Here is a 21,510-nt window from a genome sequence, read left to right as displayed (position 1 = left end):
TCCAGATATGAACAGTTTAAAGTGACAAAACAAAAATAGCAGGAAATTACTTTGTCAAACCTTTGTTTTATATACACTTACATATCACAATTGAAGGTATTCAATCTCTTAATTCACGTCAACATTGTCTAATTCATCTCATTAGTTGCCATTAATATTTGACTCATGTTTGAGCAGTGGAAGAAAAAGGTCATGATTTGATTTGTTATTATTTTATTAGTGTATCGTTATATATAATATTGGGGTTCATTTAGACATAATCATACATGCATGCAATATAGTTTGCTCCACTTCAGTCCCCAGTGTTTCCTTTCCTTCCCCTCCTAATCCCTGGCTCCCCTTCCTCTCTGCTACTGGACTTCCTTCTATTTATTCATCATAGGATTTTCTTCTTTTGATTAGTGATTTTTAGATATACACAAAGGTGAAATTCATTATGGTATATTTATTTATGTACATAGCGTAATTTGGTCAATTTCATTCCACCAAAAGGGAGAAATGATTTGATTTTTTAAGTCAGTTTCAAGATTGATCCCTATACATTCAAATTGCTAACAACTGCTGAACTTTATTTGTACTGATTTAATTATAGGAACTTGAAGAATTGTGTTTGTCTCTCCCCATTTAACATTTACCTCAACCCATCTGGAAACGTCTGCATTAGTCAAACATGAAGCACGTGTTCCCCTGGGATCCCCTTTTGCCACTTTTTCATTTGCCTGGAGTTTCCATGGGACCTTGCCACAACCTGAAATTGCCTCCCAGGACCCCCTCAACCCCACCACCTCCATTCTTGTGTATGGGGACTCCAACAGAGATATTGTCTCTGAATCTCCTGGTTATTCCACTGCCTTTATCATAGCAGGCTCCTCTGGTTGTCTTCCTGTGGTTTGGAACCTAAATTTCATTTTTATCACAGATGAAGTTTCTAGATAAATAAATTGCTTACCTATTTCCTTTCCCTGATTCACTCTTTCCAGGGTACATTTCATTTTGTAATGTTAATAATTTTGCTTCGGTGGAAAGCCAAAGTTACTATTTTCATGTAGAATTAATTTTAGTTCCAAGAGGGGGGAAAAATGTTATCTCATTGATATTCTTCTAATTTATAGGTAGGTAGGATTTTGAGTCATCCTTCTTTTAAAAATCACTTCTAAACTCACAGGAATTAGATAGGCTAGAATATGCACTGTAATTTGTACTTACTTTTCAAGTCCTAGTGAACTCAAGAGTAAATCATACCCAGCTGGCCTAGAAAGAGCAGTTAAAATAAGAACACTCGCCCACTCAAAAAAAAAAAAGGAGGCATTTATTTCTTCACTGCAGATTTGTTTATTTTACAAATTAACAAAAGTTAATTGAGGAACTTTTGCTTAAGGATTCAGAGGAGACAGACCCCCTTTGTTAAGTATGAAATAAACAAATCTGAAACAGAAAATGATGCCCAGAAAAATTCATCTTTTCCAAAGCATGGATGAAAGCTCACAACCTGTTTCCCTAGCTGAATCTGAGACCTGTATGGTCAGTTCAAGGGTGATAAAGGTGTCCTGGGTTTGAGTTTTCTGATCTATTTCCTTATCAAGATCCATTGCGATGCAGAGATTTCACTCATTTCTGTCCTCTGTCTCATTGTTTCAGGATTGTGCTAGACATTTACTAAGTAATCTCACAAATTAATCAGTGTCAAATAGATGATTCTGAATAAATGTACTACCTTCCATGGTAACTGTTTGATGTTTACAGTTTCTTAGAAACAAAATTACATATCCCAAAGTTTTCATATCAGAAATTATAAACTTCTTCGAGACTTTTAAAATGGGTGTTTTCATTCCAATCAAACAACAGAAAATTAGTAAAGGCTTATTATGGATCCCTTTGTAAACAAGTAGTGTATAGTTTCAGTGTTTCTGTCACTTTATAGATTTTTATTCTCCGTTACACTGCCTTAAAACAGAAAGTAAAGTTAAAGCATTCAGCTTTTCAAGATGATGTTTCTGAACATTAGTATCCATGGACTCCTGGAAGTCTAAAGATCTTCTTTGGGTCTGTGATTTCTCAAGTTTTAGGAAGCACTACCTTAACTTGGCAACTTAACTAAGCAGGAGTGGGTAGGGATTTGATCACTTATAGGTAGATCTTGGAAACTCCCCACTTCTCCTCCTCTGCTTAAGCCCAGAATGATTGTTTGTGAACAGGATGGGCAATTGTAGTGTGTTATTGGAAGGTCAAGGGCTTTGGGTTTGAACAGACATGGCTCAGGTTTGGGTTCTGACTTCAGCACTTTGTAGATGTTTACTCAACTTCCTAAATATCAGGAGGAGCTGAGGATTAAGTTTAAAAAAAAAAGAAAATGTAAACTTTTATCAACATGCAATCGACTGTCTGACTCCCAAGAGCTGTTTAATAAAGGTTATGCCCACTTTACTAAAAGAGTAATATAAAATTGAGATCTTCCAACACCAAATTTTATGCTTATACGTATGTTAATAATTCTATGCTGCCCTGGAATATAATCAAGAGTAAAATAATCCAGGGAGAAAAATCTTGTACTATGTTTTTTTGTCCCCACATATATAACTGTCAATGAAGAAAAGAAAATTTACATATTAGCTTTACCACTGAAGTGAACTAAAAGGTATTCTGAACTCAACTTGTAGGAACAATTTAATGTATGCAATTCCCAAACACTTAGGAAAGTTGAAATGCAAAATGAAGGGAACACAAAGTCACATAATCTCATTTCCAGAGTCACTTTCAGTCTTAGACCCACACAGCTGTTACACTGGGAATTATCCAATTGCACACAGATAGATCTCTTTCCATTCATTCGGATAATTCTGAATTCCTTTCAGAGCAGCATAATGCCAGTGCAGAAGTATAAAGACTCAATAACGGTCATCCTAAGGAAGGATGCAACCAACCAGAACAGCTGCTCATCAGAAACGCTGCAAAGTTCCTCTTTATTATCCATATGTTTCTTCCTGACATAGTTGAAATTTCAAATTATATTGGAAATTTTTTACACACAGTATTAAAACATTTTATGAATTGTGCTATTCAAAAAAATGACAGCTTGAAATAATAAAAAATAAAACAGCTTCTAGTTATATATGTGGGTGTACACATGTGTGAAGGTGTATGTACAAATCTTACCAGTCTATTTCATGACTGAAACTCTCAGATCACCAGAAAGAATTAATGTGAGAAAACACACAAGCATATACTTGCACATTATTTGACTATGTAAAGATGCATTGGAACAGATTAATCTCTTAAGTGTGCATTTAAATGTAACAGGATTGTTGGAGAGTAGGGGCTTGGGTCCACGCCTGCCTGCATTTTCCTCCTGACTTTGTCTTTTATACCTGTGCAGCTTTGGATTCCTTCATCTCTTGGTCCCTCAGCTTCACAGGTCAAATACAGACAAGAATACTCCCTTCTTCACATGGTTATTTTGGAAGATTGAGTACATCTGTGGAAAAAAAAAGTGCTTAGAATAGTACTTGGGTCATTATAAGCACTGTGAAAGTTATGGTAGTTGTTATTAGTCTTATTAACTTTCCCATAAATGCATTCCTATAATGTTTAAGAAAATTAACTACAATGTAAGCTGCTGATCTTATAATCAGAATTAAAGACTTTTAAAAGCATTTCCTGTAGACACCTCAATATTTCTATAATTTATATATGTCTACAATCTATAGCTTTGATCAATAGCTATTCAAAATACATATTTGTTAAAATATTCAAGGCAATATATGCTTTCAAATCTGAGCATTAAACTGTTAAAATGTTGTGAGTGCAGGAGTCTTCTTTGTCACTCTGGTGATTAGCACAGTGCTAGGCCTTAGAAGCTAGGTGGTTAGCATGTGTTGAATGGATAAGAGCTATTTAATGATTAGTGAATATTTAGTAAATGGTGGATTGGCTTGGGCTTCTTGAAATTTCATATGTTTTTTGTACAAATCACCTATTCTCCTGTTCCTCAGTATAGTTTATATTTAAAATTTTAAGCATACTATGCTTCTTATTAAATATTTGCTAGCATAAATAAGACCTGTGTCATAGGGAAAAAAAATTGTTAAATGGAACCTATCATCTTTTGCAAAGAAAAATTATTTTTTTAAAAAATCAATATCAGTTACTAGGAAGAATACAGTCATGATTCTTAAATTAGAGATTCCGATTCAGTGACTCTGAGGAATCCCCAGTCTTGGGCATTTGGGTTGATTCTGGATACTGGATTTGAAAAACATGAAGTAATAATAATAAAATCAACATGTGTTAAACCCAATTAATATTATATCTACTGTTTAAAGGTTCTATATAAGTTAACTAATTCATCCCCCAACTCATCCTGTACCAAAATTCAAACGCAGGAATCCTGCTTCCAAGCCCAGGTTCTTGCTGGTGCATACTATAGATATGGGGATTCAGATATCAGAGAAAGCAAGTAATCTTCATAAACTTCAGTTTTCTTATTTGAAAATTCAAAACTTATTCATTTGAAGTGAGAAATAAATGAGGTGAAATTCACCAATACATACTGAAAGTATTTTGAATCTGGAAATAAATATGCATAAACTGGTTTTTGCTATTAGGTTGATTGATTATATCAGTTTGAAAGGCAATACAGTTTATTTTATCCATTATTAAATGAAGAATAAGCAAGATATTATAAAAAGGTGGAGTGAAAAATGATAAATAATAGGACACAATTTAGGATCGATTTCAATGATTGCTATAAAATGTCAGAAGGACCCAAAGTGTTTCTTTGGGAGTCATGACTAATCATCACCATCACACATTCCTAACACATGAATTAGACATGTTTTGATGTATCTTGAACTTCTAATATTTTTTAAATCATAGTCTCTCCCATAGGAAATGTACATATGGATCAAGGCATCTCATATCTTCAGGGTTATATGATAGCATAATGTTATTTGTATCATATTTTATAACCCCTCTTAATTGCTATTATCCATATTTTATGATGGTACTAAAATAAAATAATTAAAACAAAGGAAAATGGAACACTCCTGCTTTAATCTTTATAAATTGCAATGTATTGACTAGTATAAGAGTATCCATGCCTAGAAGGAAATATTTGCTATTGACCAGCAATTTATGACAATGTTGTATAAAATATCTAAGCCCCATTATGATTCTCAAGAATATATTATTAAGTTGAATTCTTTATTACAGAGAATTTTCTCAAGTCATAATGGAGTTGAGGCAGTAAGTTGTTTCTTCTTAGGTTCATTCATTATAGCAAATTTCCAAACTGAATCTACTGAGAAATATAGATTTTTATGTCTCAATATATCATTAATTTGTGAAACATTTAGCTTTATTATTCATAGTTTCCCTTGTGTAATTTTTAAGATAAAAGTAATAAATTAACTGCGTATAGTGGCATATGCCCGTAACCTCAGTGGCTCAGGAGGCTGAGGCAAGAGGATCACAAGTTCAAAACCAGCCTCAGAAACTTAGTGAGTCCCAAAGCAACTTAGCAAGACCCTGTTTCAAAACAAAATAAATTTTAAAAGGCTGGGGATGTTTCTCAATGGTTAAGTGCCTCTGGGTTCAAACCCCAGTATCAAATATATATATTAAATTGAATTCAAGACTGACAAATCAATCATTCCTTCATTTAACCAAAAAAAAAATAGTTGTCTAAGGGTTCTGTACTATGTGTGTACTAGATTCTGGAGGTTGAAAGACAAATACAATAAAGTATATACTCTACTCTTTCTCTTCTGATTTAGTACAGCGAGAGGAATATTTTCCCCCAGGCAAAGTATTCTATTAAAATGGGATTTGGGGGTTTTGTTTTGGTTTAGTTTGGTTTGGTTTTGGTTTTTGTAGGTAAGCTTAAAAGTAATGTTGCCCTTACTCTGCAGGGAAAGCCATGTTAGGATTTTTAATCTACAAAACAGCGGTTTTAATTGAACCACTCTAGCTATTCCACTGTGAATTAGACTGCAAACATGCTGTTATGGCTCATCTTGGGCTTTCAGAAAAGAGAAATGGCCTTCCACAGCAAAGAGAGAAATCTCCTTCAGCACAAATATAAATGGCCCTCAAACCAGCACGCACACCAGGAGGACAGGGCATTGCTCTCCCTCTTCGGGACAGAGCTGACAGCACCCTCTTCCTTCACTCATCTTTCAGGCTTCACAGTGCTGGTCATTCTGTCTTTCTGCTGAAAAGATTAGACAGACTCCACCTAACATGGTAGAGCAAGATATAGACTTTTATTTAAGTTTCAGATATTTATTAATTAGTATAAGAAACTCCAACAAATCAGTATAATTTCCTTTTAAAGGAGAAATATTCCTGAGTTAGTGAAAAAAAGTGTGGAAGGCTTCTGGGAGGCTTTCATTCTATGCAGTCTTACAGGAAACATTTAGAAGTCTTACCCTGCCTTTTTTCAGTTTGCTATAATCCACACTGACCAAGTATTGATCACCGGGACCCAGTTTGTTCCAGGAATCTGGATGATTCTTTCTGTCTGAGCTGATATCTGGGTTGAAGGATGCCAACACCACATGCAGCACCACTTCAGCGCCTCACACTGGATCAATGCTTCTTGGCCTCATTGGGGACTTGGTGACGCATGTGTGTGGCAGAGGACTCTGGTCTGAAAATAAAACAAAACTGCCAGGCTGGGGACTAAGTAGTCTCTGTAAACTGAAGGTAGTTAATTAAACACTGATCTCAGATTGGCTCCAGAACTGTTCACCATCTATTTTGCTGGAGGTCTAAAGGCATTTGACTCTATGATAAATTCACACTCAGAGTCAAAAATAACTTACTATGTGAATTTTTATAATGCAAATTTGGATAGACTCAGTAAATGAGAAATGGTGATTATTTTTCCCCAATCAATTAAAATTTTATAAAGCTGCATTGTTTGGGTAGAGCTACCATAGACTCTCTGAAACATACAGAAAACATCAGATATTGTCCCTGTAGTCAGAAAGTTTAGAGAAGTCTAAGACAAGGGGAGCTTTCTATAAACAGCACAAAAGAGTCTGTATGTGGTGAAAAAGAGTTCTATGTAATAGATCTGTGCTGCAAGTTCAGAAACAAGAGAACTGAAGGCCAGCAGCATCATTTCAGATTATTGATACATACAAAAAAAATGTTGCTTGGATATTTTTGTTTCCTCAATAAAAAAAAGATGGATTTGACAGTGTCCTCAGCTTTGGGTAGTTGGTTGGTTGGTTTCAGTATTCATTTTATTAATATTAGCACTAAAATTAAGTCTTCATGATAACATGCTCCTATTTGATGAACAGCTATGGATTGACTATCCATTACAAGCAAGCATTCCCCCTCACAGTAAAGAAAGGAAGGCATGGAATTAGCCCAGGCTTCATTCATAAACTAAAACCAAATAGAACTGTTGACAATAAGATAATGTTCAGCATAATGTTCAGTTGAATAGCCACATCCCCATTAAATTCATTTTTTTGTAACATGCTATATACAAAATGGCTTTCATGTGCTTTAATCCAATCCCAAAAAATGTAACCCAACCTAAAAAAAAAAAAAAAAAAAATGTAACCTGATGGTTCTAAACTTAAGACATTCATTAGATGGAAAAAAAAAAAAAAAAAAAAACACACAAACTGGTAGTGAAATAAGGAAAAATCTTTGAGTGTTGATAAAATATATGCATATGAAATCTACACAGTGACATGAAGATCACATTAAGTGAATTGAATAGTTAATGGTAGAATTCTCCAGACAACGAGAATTAGGATTTAGGACTAAAATGTCTATAACCAAAAGTGGAAGTGACACACAGTTATATGAAACTATCTAATGAATCTCACCCTCATTCTGAAGATAAAATGTAACTAAAGAGTAAATATTTTAAAAACTCAGATTCTAAACTTTGTTGCTTTACAGGTAGAACTGATAATGACTAAAAGACATAAAAGGTATGAAAAACAAACTAAGAAGTAAATTCCTTGATATGATGTGGAATTGCAACTATAGAGGCCCTGAAAAATAGACTCTTCCGGTGGTTTCAAGGTTTGCGTTAGATCTTAGACTGCTGAGGAAGCTTTCCATGACTCAGGTTCCCATTTCTTTTTACCTTTTCTGAATTCATCTAGGACATGAAAAAACTAATACGAATCTAACACTTATGTCCGCCAACCAAAATGCATATTTAAACAGATGTTCAAAGTGTTCAGAGGCAGGCTGTGGGTCCTCTTGCTTCTGCTTTGTTCTTTCAACATAATCTGCTTTCTCTGTGTTGGATCCAAGAGGCCATTAATGAACTTTCCCTCTGACCAAGAGCAGTTCTACCTCTTTAGACATCAGGTTTTTTTTTTTTCAGCTGGAAATTAGAGCCTTATTTCTGTTGACATTACTTAAAAGAAAAACACAAAAGATAATATCCTGACCTGTTGAAGCTAAATTTAAGCTTACATAAGCAGATTCTCTAAATGAATGTCTTTAATTTCATTGTTGCTCAGGGTGACTTTACTGATCAAAAGAAGCAGCACAAAAAAATTGCTAAGTGAAGTCATTGTGGTATTCTTAACAGTTCTAAATGTCAATTTGAAGAATAGGCTGCTTCTTCTGAAGCACTCCTATTTAAAACAGAGTGGACAGCAACATTGATGGATGATCAAGGCAGTCTGAGTCACACAAGGGGACTTTATGCCTCTGCAAGTGAGGAGACAAATGCAGAATTTTTTTCTATCATTCTCACACAGCTATGAAATGCCTTTAGCTATTCCAAATGCAAAACTGCCTACCAAAATCAGAGAGAAGATAATTCATTCTTTCCTTCCACCTGCATTGGTAAGAACCACAAGCAGGGTGGGAACTTCTCCAGATTTCTTTATTTTGTTCCCCTTTTTGCATCCGTTTACTATACAAACTGTTTTCTCTAGCTAACCTATCAGAAAGACATCTGTTACCTTTACAGAAGCCAACGCACATTGGTGTATGTCATGCTTCAGTTATTCAGTGCCAACACTGTGAAACAAATCTGTTTATCAAGTTTTGTCTGAAAGTCTCTTTTGCTCTGTCAATCACTAAGGAGAGATACATGTGTTGCCCAATCCTGAACTTCAGACCCCAGTAGCAAGTGATCTATGAGCTTAGTTATTTTCTCCCAGGCTACTCACATGACATGCTACCTCTATAGCTCACTTTCCAGTTTTGAAACTACCCTGTCAAGCACAATGCATTAATAACAAAACATGAAGCATCCCTAATATAACCCTGTGCCCTTGTGCACCATTCTTCCATTACTTTCCACCTTTCTGTCTCAAGACAGAAAACTAAAAGGATAAGATACAATGCTATAAATAGAAAAATATGGCAGTTCATGGAGGCATTATACAGGTATGCAAGATGTAGGAGAATTATCATGTAACTATTGACACTTTAAATTTTATGCTTTGGTGTACCAAAAAAAAAGTTTTTTTGAGATCTGAAGATGATGATGAGAAGAGCAAAGTTTTGGACAAGCAAGTTTAAATAACAGATCATTGCATGAGGAACCATATATACCTCCATTTACATTTTCTCTGGCTTGATCATTTGTTTACTTTTCTGCCCTGAAGAACCTTGGCTGTCCATTGCAAAACCCTCTTCATATTGGCAGCATTCCACTCTATTTATCATCATATAGAGTCTGTGTCAGCAGATCCAGTGGCCGCTCTGAGTGTTGCCCTCCCACTGGGTGGATGATGAGCTCAACTGATCCATCCCTGAAAGTGCTGAGGGAGCTTCTAGCCCAGATGGCCTTCTTGCTGATCATGTCTGAGGATTGTTTTATTTTGTTTTTCTTTCCCCTAAGCTGGCTCATTTAATGTAGGAGATATCAGAAGCTGTTTGGTCAGAGCTTAAAATAGCCAAAAAAAAAAAAAAAAAAAAAGATTTATGAATTATAGTGCAGCTTAAAAAGATTCAAAGATAATCACCAAAGTTAAGTTATTTCCTCAGTGATAAAGAGAAGTAATTTTGATATGTGTTTGAATATCTATCACTATTAACAGGTTCAAATGCAGTCTGCTTTGTGCATTGTTCTCAAAAATCAATGATTTTGAATTTAATATATACTTTGCTGCATATTTCAGTGTGTCCTCATGTAGAGGACATGGACATTATTTCAAATATAATTTTAAAAGTTAAAATATCTAGACATATGCATGTGAGTCTTCCATATTCATTGTAGAGAAGACTACCTCCATTTCACTCCTGAATTCTCCTTGATTGTTTCTCTTTACCAATTACTGAATATGCCCCAAAGGGCCAAGATTTCGTCACATTTAGTCTTATTAACTACTTGGAGCATATAACTGCACAAAAAAATGTGTTCAGCACAATATTAATCATTCAGTGGCCCTTTCAACTATCCAAATGGAATGACCTGGCTCAGTTCACAGAAGATTCTGTCATCATAGACAATACTGGAAGATGATACATCCAGTGTCCAAAGACATCATAATAGTATGAATTTTGCTGTCAGTTAAATATTCATTTGAATTTAATATTAGAAACTTAATGGCAAAGTGATTTGCATTTGGGTAATGTCATCAGTTCTAAAACTTAATAATTAAGTATTTATCCCAGAATGACCAATAGGAGCTAGAGAGAGCTGGAGAGATTCTGAGGGTACATAAGACGTGACAGGAGTTCAGACAGAACTGATTTAATGTTGGCTGAAATGAAAATATAAACAGTAACATCACTTTCCCTTAGGTAACAGAACACTTTTTAAATATTACTTATAAATTTTGCATGTTAAAAACATTTGGAAAACATTTCAGGAATGTGAAAGAGTGCAATTATACTTGGATATTCTCATGTGAAAAGCAGAAATAAACTAATTCTGAACTGCATACGACTATTAAGTTTGTAGGATAAAAGTCAACCCCAGGCTGTAGAGTATGACAAAGTAGACATAAAGTGCAACAAGAAATAAACCAACATCAAGAGCTAAGACTTAAATTATCTAGGAAATATTTTAAGTATGCTCAAATATAAAAAGTAATTTGCAAGAGGTGTGGCTTTAGTCAGATATGCAATTTATTTTGCATAAATTTATGCAAGAAAGTTCCTGGGAGAGAATAAGTTTTAGACATTAAAAGTGGTAACAAAATCTTCCCACCTTACAATTACAATTTGGGGGTGTGTATGTCATAAAAAGCATCATTCCTTCTAGAAAGTTCTTGTCAAGAGTAAATTAGATCCTTTTCATATGGAAAGTGCTTAATCATAACCCTAATACATGTTCAATCTCCCCAACAATTTTTGCATGCATTATCTCTACATTGGAGATGTGAGTTTTTCAAATTAGTAACATATATTTATAAAATATCTGAAAATATTTTCTTATTTCTTCCATAATTATCAATAAAAGGAAAGGCACTTAGTCACTATACATAACCATTATTCTTGCATCTACTGACTTAATTTTAAATTTTAACTGAGATTTTTATCTAAAGTGTTCAGATCAATAAATGTCATTTAATGAGTTTAGACCTGCTCTTCAACTGGTTTATAGTCTAAAACAGGAGATGGACACTAAATTGATATTTAATACTAAATCTGGGCCTTTGTCTGGTCTATAAAAGTTTGCCAACCAGATCTGTTCAACATACAGATACGTTGTTTATTAGCCCTCTTGTTGACTCAGAAACTGAATTATTGAAACTTAAAGCAATACATGTAAAGTCGTATCATAGTCTCAAAGTTTCCTTTATTCTCATATTTAGGAAAAGCACACATTCTTACCAGAAAAACAGATTCTTCTGCTAGCAAGCGAATAAATTTCATGATCCTATTAAATACACCTTGGTTCTGTGGAGGAGACATTTATAGAGAACCACCTTGTGCTGGGTACTATACTGTTTCCCAGGGATGGTAAGAGTACTGGGCAACCACTCCTTGGAGTCCTGGATCAGACAAAGCACTGTAAATGGTCTGTCTCCTACTCTATCAAAGAGACAGTCCCATAGAATCCCACATCAGGATTTCAAAATGTACACATTTTGTCAATTTTAAAAGATTTTGAGATCTTTAAATGCAGGACTCTTCTACCCCTCTGAAAATGGACTTTTAAACCTTTCTTAATAAAGCAAGAAAGGATGTTCTCAAATTAGAAAGCCTCCTGTGAAATTGTTCTCCCCGTAAAATTTTGGTTGCAGTTTTTCAGAGGGTGGAGCAATAGCTCTGCTTTGTCAAGGGCCTTGTAGCTTTAGCAGACACAGGATCATGGAGTCGGGGGGAAGCAAAATGGGGACACGAATACATTGGCAGTTAATTTCACTCCTGTCTGTAAAGTGTTCAAAAATAGACATTTGGCCAGGCACGATGGCACACTGCTTGGGAGGCTGAGACAGGAAGATTGCGAGTTCAAAGCCAACCTCAGCAACGGCGAGGCACTAAGCAACTCAATGAGACCATGTCTCTAAATAAAAAAAAACTACAAAATAGGACTGGAGATGTGGCTCAGTAGTCGAGTGTCCCTGACATTTGATCAACCTGCTGTTTGAAAACCAGAAAAGGATACTAATCAGAATGGTGAAGATGTGTGGAAAGAATCGAAAGAACTCTCCCCAGAGTAAGTGATATGTGAAGCTAGAAAAGGTAGAAGGTAACCAGAGCAGTAGGCACTTAAAATAGGGAGAATCATGTGAATCAGGGAACAGAGATGTAGGACTTAAACTCTTTATGTCCAGGATCCCTAAATGTAGCCAACAGTTATGACAGTGTGCATTTTTTTAAAATGCTCTGTTAGTCAATTAATTCAGAAATTCCGTAGTTGATTAAAAACTATTACAGTATGTATTTATAGGCACTTACTGATCTTAGAAGACAAAGCAGAAGAGAAGCACTCAAGTTCATAAACAGTATGGGTGTCTTTGACATGCTAAGGAAAACTTTTCTTTCCCACGAGAATCAAAGCCCCATGATATGGGGTTTTGCCCTATGCATAGCTCTACCTCCAGCATCTAAAATAGAAGCTGATGCAGGTGTTTGTTTACTATGGCTATTTAGTAACAAATAGGGATTCAAAGATAAACAAGACAGATCTGGTACCTGTCCTTGTAGTGTAAATGTTCTAGTACCAGGGTTTTAACCTAAAATAAGTGAGGGGAGTTGTAACTCATATAGGAAAAATAATTACCTTTTAATTACATCTTTTATCTTTCTTAACATGTAATTAGAATTTAGCATTAATTTCAATTGTGAATATAGGTCACAAACCACAGAAATTTTAGCAGCACCTGTAACTTCATCAAACATTAAAAAAATATCATAGATAATTTCGTGTGTCATTGTAGGGTTGCTCATATCTAAAAATACCATTTTGCTCATGTTAATTTTTAAGTTTCTTGTTTATTGATATGCCGTTAGATTTTATTATTTAATGCATGAATAAAAAGCAAATAGCTTGTGATATCATAAATTTAGTTTTTGATACTTTGAATTACTTTTTTTGTAATCCTATGAAATTCATCTTATGCACTTAAAAACATTGTTCTAAATAAGGGAACTAAAGACCTCATCTGAATGCTAAATAGGCTAAATAGGTCTGTGATACCAGAAATTATTAAGAACTGCAGGCTAGGGAGAGAAAAGAAATTAATTAAACCAGTGATTATTATTTAATGTATGATGTGATGAATGCATGATAGGGGAAAAATACTTATTTACCTTAGGTGCAGGTATGTGTGACCTGGTAAATTGGGATGGTCTTATAAAGACTTCCAGAGAAGTTATGCTATGGCTCCCCTTGAAAATCAGTAGGAAGGCATCACACATTTGAGGAACTAAAGGAAGTGTGTTAGGAAAGGAACTAGAATGTGAAGTTGTGAGTGGGTAGACAGATGCTTGGCGGCAAGAGATGAAGCTGAAAAGATCACATTAGATCCTTCGGTTCATGAGCGTGATGATTGGGTGTTCATGCTCTAGTGTGAGATGTGCCTCCCTCTAAACCTTGTTATGACATCGGCACATTACTCATATGACATGAACTTTGAGGATCCTATGACTCTTGTGTCTCAAGTGGTAGCGCGCTCGCCTGGTATGCACGGGGCGGTGGGTTCGATCCTCAGCACCACATAGAATGAAATAAAGATGTTGTGTCCGCCGAAAACTGAAAAGTAAAAAAAAAAAAAAAGAAGAAGAAAAAAAGATCACATTAGAACAAGTAAGGTAAGCCTCAAAAGATTTTGCACTTTATTCTAAGGATTATGAGAAGTTCCTGGTGCATTTTTAAAAACAAAGTAAAAAAAAAAATCACTTTGAAAAGAATTCACTTTGAGGAGAGGTAAGCATTAAGCCAGGAGAAATATGGTTGCATTAATTCAAGAAGATTGTGTGAAACCTGCATTGTCTTCAGAAAAATATGGAAATAAAGAAAATGGACATGATTCTAGAACATATTATGCAATTATACTCAACTTTATTATTACTACCATTGTTATTAATATTTGTTATAATTAACCAATAAACTTTATAGCTGTTGCTTAATAATACAGACCATTTAAGTAACTGGGTGGCTTAAGTAATTGAAGTTCAGTGAGGAAATAAGTAGGAGTTTCAGCAAATGACAAGTGGCATTTTAACTGACAGTCCATGCAGGAAGACCTGCCAGCCACATGCTGCCTGTAGTGATGTCCATTTCCTAACATTATCCTAAGCCTTCAAGAACCTGCATCATTTTGCATGAAATTTTTTATTATCTGCTTCTATTTCAATTTTATCATCAGCCAAATCCTCTTTTGTCCATACATCCTCCTCCCCAGGATGCAACTCAATAGTTTCATTCATTCTATCCAACTTATCCATTATCCTACAATCAAATGCAGAATTTTTGGAAAGATTGCTTTATTTTTTCCTAACATATATTTATTTATTTTGATGTTTTCAATCGATCGCATCTTAAATCTTTTTTCTCTTTCCAGACCCATTGAAACATGAAAAACTATGACATTTATTGTATATATTGGCAGTAATGCATGAGACTTGGAAATCATGTGAGCTGGCCTCTTGAAACACTTAGCTTTTGTTGTATATAGTCTTATGTATATCGATATTAATTTTAGTCACATTTCCAGAATTCAATAAGCATGGTATCAGTACTGCTGTTACTTTCCCCTTGAGTGTGATATGACTGCCGTCAGTGTTCTGTCCCTCCGTTATTCTTTGAGACCAAAGAAAAGACAAGTCAATAGTAGGTAATAGGTGGTTATGAACACATGGGAAACTAAGCAAATAACATTAAGAAATAAAAGTTCTTTTTACTATATAGTAAAGTAACATCTTCTGTAAGTAAGTGAGCATCCATTTTCTTCTAATGTTTTTGATACGATTTCGACTTAACTTTCAGATTAATACTCCCAGAGCTACTGATAATTTTGTCTTAGAAAGAACCCAAAGAAGTTTTTATCATCGCCCTTTTTTTACAATGAAGTTTTCATCTTATCTTGATAAAAAGAAGAAGCCTGAAATAAATCCAAGAGATGATACAAAAGGCACTCTATTAGAAGCACTAACACATAAGAAATGCCAAAGAAGTTGTGTCTAGATAAGGAACAATGCACAAATCAAGCCTACTAACAATATAAAGTTATAGCCTAAAGGTCCAATTAGTGATGCACTTCTTTTAAAAAAGAATCATGGTATATGTATAACTTTAAAAAAAAATCTTTGTCATCTGCACCTAAGATAGAGCATTAATATCCAGGATATACAAAGAACTCAAAAAACTTAATAACAAAAAAAAAACAAATAACCCAATCAATAAATGAGCAAAGGAACTGGGGGACATGTACTTCTTAAAAGAAGAAATACAAATGGTCAAAAATATATTAAAAAGTTCACATCTTTAGCAATTAGACAAATGCAAATTAAAAGTACACCAAGATTTTATATTACTCCAATCAGAATAGCAATTATCAAGAATACAAGTAACAATAAATGTTGGAAAGGATGTGGGGAAAAGGTACACTCCCACATTGTTTGTGGGATTGCAAATTGCTGCAACCACTCTGGAAAGCAGCATGAACATTCCTCAGAAAACATGGAATGGAACCACCATTTGACCCAGTTATCCCACTCCTTGGTATATACCCAAAAGACTTAAAATCAGAATACTACAATGACAAAGCCACATCAATGTTTATAGCACTCAATTCACAATAGCTAAGCTATGGAAAAATGTAGGTGCCCTTCAAAAGATGAATGGATAAAGAAAATGTGGTATATATGCAATGAAATATGATTCAGTCATAAAGAAGAATGAAACTGGCATTTGCCAGTAAACAGAACTGGAGATTATCATGCTAAGTAAAATAAGCCAATCCCCCAAAAACAAAGGTTGAATGTTTTCTTTGGTAGATGGATACTAACACACAATAGGGGGAGGAGGAGAATAGAAGTTCATTGGACTACACAAAGGGAAATGATGGCAAGGGAAGGAATGAGCATAGGAAAGACTGTAAGATGAAAAAGACATAACTTTCCTGTGCTCATATATGAATACACAACCAGTGAAATGCCATACCATGTACAACCACAAGAATGAAATCCTAATTAGAGTAAGTTATACTGCATGTATGTATAATATATCAAAATATAGTCTACTGTGGTATATATCTAAAAACAACAAATATTTTTAAAAATGGGAAAACATCAAAGTGTTTGATTCTACCAATGTAAATAGTCAGGTAGCCTGATTACATAGTGAGCTTTTGGGTCTGTGAGGACATTCTGGCTCTCTATTTACCACTACATAAAGTCTAAATTCCCTTGCAATTTTCTTGGAACATCATCTGCAATATTAAAATTTGTTCCCTAATCCCAACCCTAATTCATTCTCAGCAGTTAGGACTCCAGTTTTCTTTCAATCTAAGTAATGCTTTGTTTCCATAATCTGGCTAAATGTCATCTCTCACTCAAATCAGTTAATAACCCTACCACTTTGAAACTGTAGTGGGTTCCTTTATATGATGTCCATTTTCCCCTTCGTATGACTTGGAATCAGTATGACACCATTGAAATTAATTGTCTGCTAACTTCTACTATTTACTCTTGTTGTTATCTACTTTCTGGCAAGAACACAAACTCTATCTGCTTGCCTTCGGGTGTCTACCACAGAACTGAATGCATTTATTTAGTTGATTGCCGATTAATATTTAAATAACAAAATTGTTTGAAATTTTGGAACAGGATAGTTCCAAATTAGAATTCTACCTCATCTGTGCATTGACTTATTCAGCAAATATTTATTGGGTACTCACTATGTTCCAGAAACTGTTCTAGATTCAACAATAAAAATGAGAAAAAGTCAATAACAGCACATATACACACAACCAACGCCACCACCCCCTACACACACACGCACAAAACAATACTTTCTATACCCATGAAGCTGGCATTCAAGCAAAGAGAATAATAAAAATGATAAATTTGTTTTTAGATCAACAAAGAAAAGAATAAAGTAGATGACAAAAACGTTGAGAAAGGAAAGATTGAACCACATGAAGAGGTAACTTTCAGTAAAGACTTGAAGAAAATGGGGAAATTCGTCCTCAGAACTTATCTGGGGAAGTTTGTCAGGCAGGAGTAATATTCAATGAGACACCTTGATTGAGAAACCATCAGCTTCCTTAGAGTGTGTGAGGAGAAGTGAAAAAACAAAATTGGTTAGAAATAGAAAACAAAGGACAGAGACAGAAAATATCTGAGACGTAATGTATGTTTTATCACATGGGACTTTGCATATGATAAGAATTTCATCTTGACTGAGAAGAGAAATGATATAATCTGACTTACATTTTGCATCATCTCTCTGGATACTGATTAAAAAGGGATACTGGATACTGATTATTAGTTGGGCAATTGTGGAATGCTTGGACCAGCACTGGGAGTAACGAGAGGTGGCTGAGTTCAGGATATAGAAAGTTAGTAAATTTACTCAAAAGTTGAACCATCAGGGTTTGCTATTGTAGAGTGGGACAGGAAGGGAGGCATTCAGGAGTATGCTGAGATATTGAGCTCTAGAACCTGAAAAGAGAATTGTCATTAAGGAGATGAGGACAAAGGATAGAGTACTTGTGGGAAACCAGGTAGAGGTTAGGTTTTAACATTAATTTTGAAATGCTTATCATTAGAATTCCAAGTAGACATAGTTCCAAGCCTAATTTTATTCCAGAACAAATTCCAAGTTGGCAGTTAGATATGTTGTTCTCAATTCAAAAGAGAGGATCAGAATAAAGATATAAATTTGAGAGCTATTAGTAGTAAGATGATGCTGAAAGCCATCTCTAGAGATCATCAGCTGATAGAAAGTTGGAACAGAAAAAAATAGATCCAAATAATAATAAACTGTGCCTTGAGCCACTCTAAGCTTTAGAAATGATTGAGTAAAAAGTGGATCAGTGAAAAGACTAGGGAAAGAGTAGCTGGGAGGGTAGAAAGAGAACTAGGTGATGTGACAGTTTACATGCCAAGTATAAAATGGTTTCTAGGGAAGAGTGACTGATTTGGTCAAATGCTCTTTGTAAATCAAGTGAGATGAGTTCTGAGAAATGCCTGCTGGGGAAAAACATGGAGGTCACTGGTGTTTTCCACAAGAGCAACTTCATTGAACAGGGCAAACACCTAATGAGAAGCTGTTCAAGAAAGAAAGAAAGAAAATGAAGACAACAAGAAAAGGGACTCTTCCAAAGACATTTTTCTGTAAAGACAAGGATAAAAATGAGGCAGCAGCTGCAGGAAAAAAGGGTTCAGTTCCAACTTTTATAAGCAAGCTAATGAAATGATCACCAGAGAAATAAAAAATAATAATGATAATGGAGATAGATGGGAGAATTACTGGAGACGTCCCTGAGTAGGTGACAGAAGTTGGGACCTACGCTACACATAAAAGTCTTGGTTCTACCTTAGAGCACAGAATGTTCACCCTAGTAACAGCAGACAACGTGAAATGTTCACCCACCAAGATAAATGCATGGGCAGATAGAATGGTAGAAGTTCTTAGGGGTTCTGTTCTGAGAGCTTTGATATTTAGATAAAGCAGAAGTCAAGATGACGTGCTGAAGTTGAATATGTAGAGAAGTTAAGGAAAGAGAAGAAAAATATTTTAAATAGTACTTGGGCAAGTAAGAATGATAATGAAAAACAAACACAAAATATGATCACCAGAAACCATTTAGAATTTAAAAGGAGACAAGTTACTAAGACTGTGGTTTTTCTGGTTTTTGTTTGTTTGTTTGTTTGTTTTTCGCCAGCCACATTCACCTATAAGGATACAGGTTCAGAGTGATGAAAATTGGACTTAATCTGGGTTAAATTTGCCAAATAAATAAGGCAAATCAGAGAGAAAAAGGGAGTTGTATGTAAGCACTACTCTGATTACCCATAAATCTTGAGTAAGAAAACACTTAAGGACAATGAGGGAAAGAACAAAAATAGTAGAACCAATGAACCACTGAGTTCTGGCAGGGTCAAAGTTCTGCTGGTGAATGGCTGTGGAGAGAATTAGTCAGAGGGACAGGCAATGGGATTCACAAAGTAAGTGACTGAAATTGAGATTAGACAGCGGTTACAGTTTTTGCCATTGTCAAGGGCAAATGGAAGTAAGTGCTTCCAATGTGAAAGGATGAAATCAAGATCACCAGAAAAGAGGAAGCTACAAAACTGAGATAATCTGTGTGAATTTTCATTACCACCATTTTTTAACTGTAACTTTTGCCAAATTACTTACACTTTTTGAGTTTTAGCTTCTTAATAATTGTAATGAAGAAGATAATACCGAGTTCCAAATGTAGCTATGAGGAGTTTGGAAACTAACAAGATGAGGTACATATGCCCTAAAACACTGAATTTGGATGTTTCAAATTACCAAAAATCTGAATTAGGGGGAAAGGCTGTAAATCAGAGAATATAAATATTAATTTAGTCTAAATATTAAAAAATCAATCCTTTTAGCATATTTAAGTTTAGATATGGCCAATTAGCTAAAATAATTAATACATCCTGCATTAATAAGAACTCATATATTATGAAATCTCATTCTTAACTTGTAATGGAACCACCATTTGACCCAGTTATCTCACTCTTTGGTTTAAACCCAAAGTACTTAAAATCAGCATACTACAGGGACGCAGCTACATCAATGTTTATAGCAGTACAATTCACAACAGCCAAACTACAGAACCAACCTAGATGTCCTTCAATAAATGACCGGATAAAGAAAACATGGTTCATATACACAATGGAATATTACTCAGCTTGAACAAGAATAAAATTATGGCATTTGCAGTAAATGGATGGTAAATGAATGAATCAGACATTATTTCCTATGTACATATATGATTACATGACTTGTGTGATTCTACATCATGTACAACCAAAAGAGTGAGAATTATGCTCCATTTATGTATGATGTGTCAAAATGCATTCTACTGTCATGTATAACTAATTGGGAAAAAATATTTTAATTTAAAAATATAGCTGAAAGTAAATCTCATTCTTTATTTCCATGACAAGCAAACTGTCCAAACTTCTTTTAATTTTGTATTTCATAAGCCTCATCTAAGACACTATTATTTGTGGTACATTAAAATGCCTTACTTTTAAAAATGAATTCCAAAATATAGATGAATAAACCAACAAAGTTTGCTTTCATAAATGAGCTTCTTGATTTTAGTCTAGAATCATGAAACATACTGAAACATAGGTTGTACATCTATTAATAGGTAGATATTATACATGAATTCAATCCAGAATCTAAATCAGCTAACATCAAGTATTAACTAAGTGTAGCATGGTATAGACAGTAATATATATCTGTTTTTCCCAGTAATTTATTTACAATAGATATACGAAATCTTAATAAAATTTAGCTATTTAATCAAGAAAATGCCAAAAATAAGATTCTTGGAAGATGAAGTTAAGAATAAAATAAAGATTGTGAAAAACCAAAATCATATCTCTTAAAAACTAAAAGGGGAAAAAGAGTAAGAAACTTTATTAAAATGCATCCAGCTGTTGAAATATATAAATCTTTAACATTTAAAATGAATAGAATTTAGGGATGTGTGATTCATATGAGTATAGTCTGAAATATTAAGTCAGAGCAAACTCCAGGTCAATAAAATTTAAAATAAACTTGCAGGAACTGGATTAAATGCATGTGGGTTTTACTTCAATAATAAACAGAGAATGGAAAAAAATGATCATTTTAACAGGAAAAATTAAAAGGCATTGTGTTTTACTGCAATAACTGTTATTTTTTGAATGAAAAAAAAATACCAAATAAACTTTAAAGGAAGGAATGGGGGAATTTTAACTTTAGAGCATAATGAGTTCCATTAAAGTTGGAGGCAATTTTTTTTAAATCTCTACTATTATATTATACATGAGGAGAAAACTTTGTGAATTGAAAACTTTGAGGTATAAATATAGCTACCAGTACCATAAATTACCATTTATTTTTTTTTTTTTTTTTTTTTT

At 34.4% G+C, this 21,510-nt stretch overlaps 1 protein-coding gene and 1 non-coding gene across 9 annotated transcripts in view; both read left to right on the top strand.

Moving 5' to 3' along the window:
- Gria4 (glutamate ionotropic receptor AMPA type subunit 4) overlaps window positions 1-21,510 on the top strand; it is a 344,863-nt gene that overhangs the window by 156,515 nt on the left and 166,838 nt on the right. The gene's annotated exons all lie outside the window — the stretch shown is intronic.
- LOC125614009 lies at window positions 13,916-14,017 on the top strand. Its single transcript, XR_007344653.1, has one exon. It is a non-coding gene; the product is annotated as a small nucleolar RNA U13 (small nucleolar RNA).

This window comes from Marmota marmota, unplaced genomic scaffold, assembly GCF_001458135.2.
Source record: "Marmota marmota marmota unplaced genomic scaffold, marMar, whole genome shotgun sequence".
In the NCBI taxonomy this organism is placed as follows: domain Eukaryota; kingdom Metazoa; phylum Chordata; class Mammalia; order Rodentia; family Sciuridae; genus Marmota; species Marmota marmota.
This window is presented reverse-complemented; position numbering and strand designations above follow the sequence as displayed.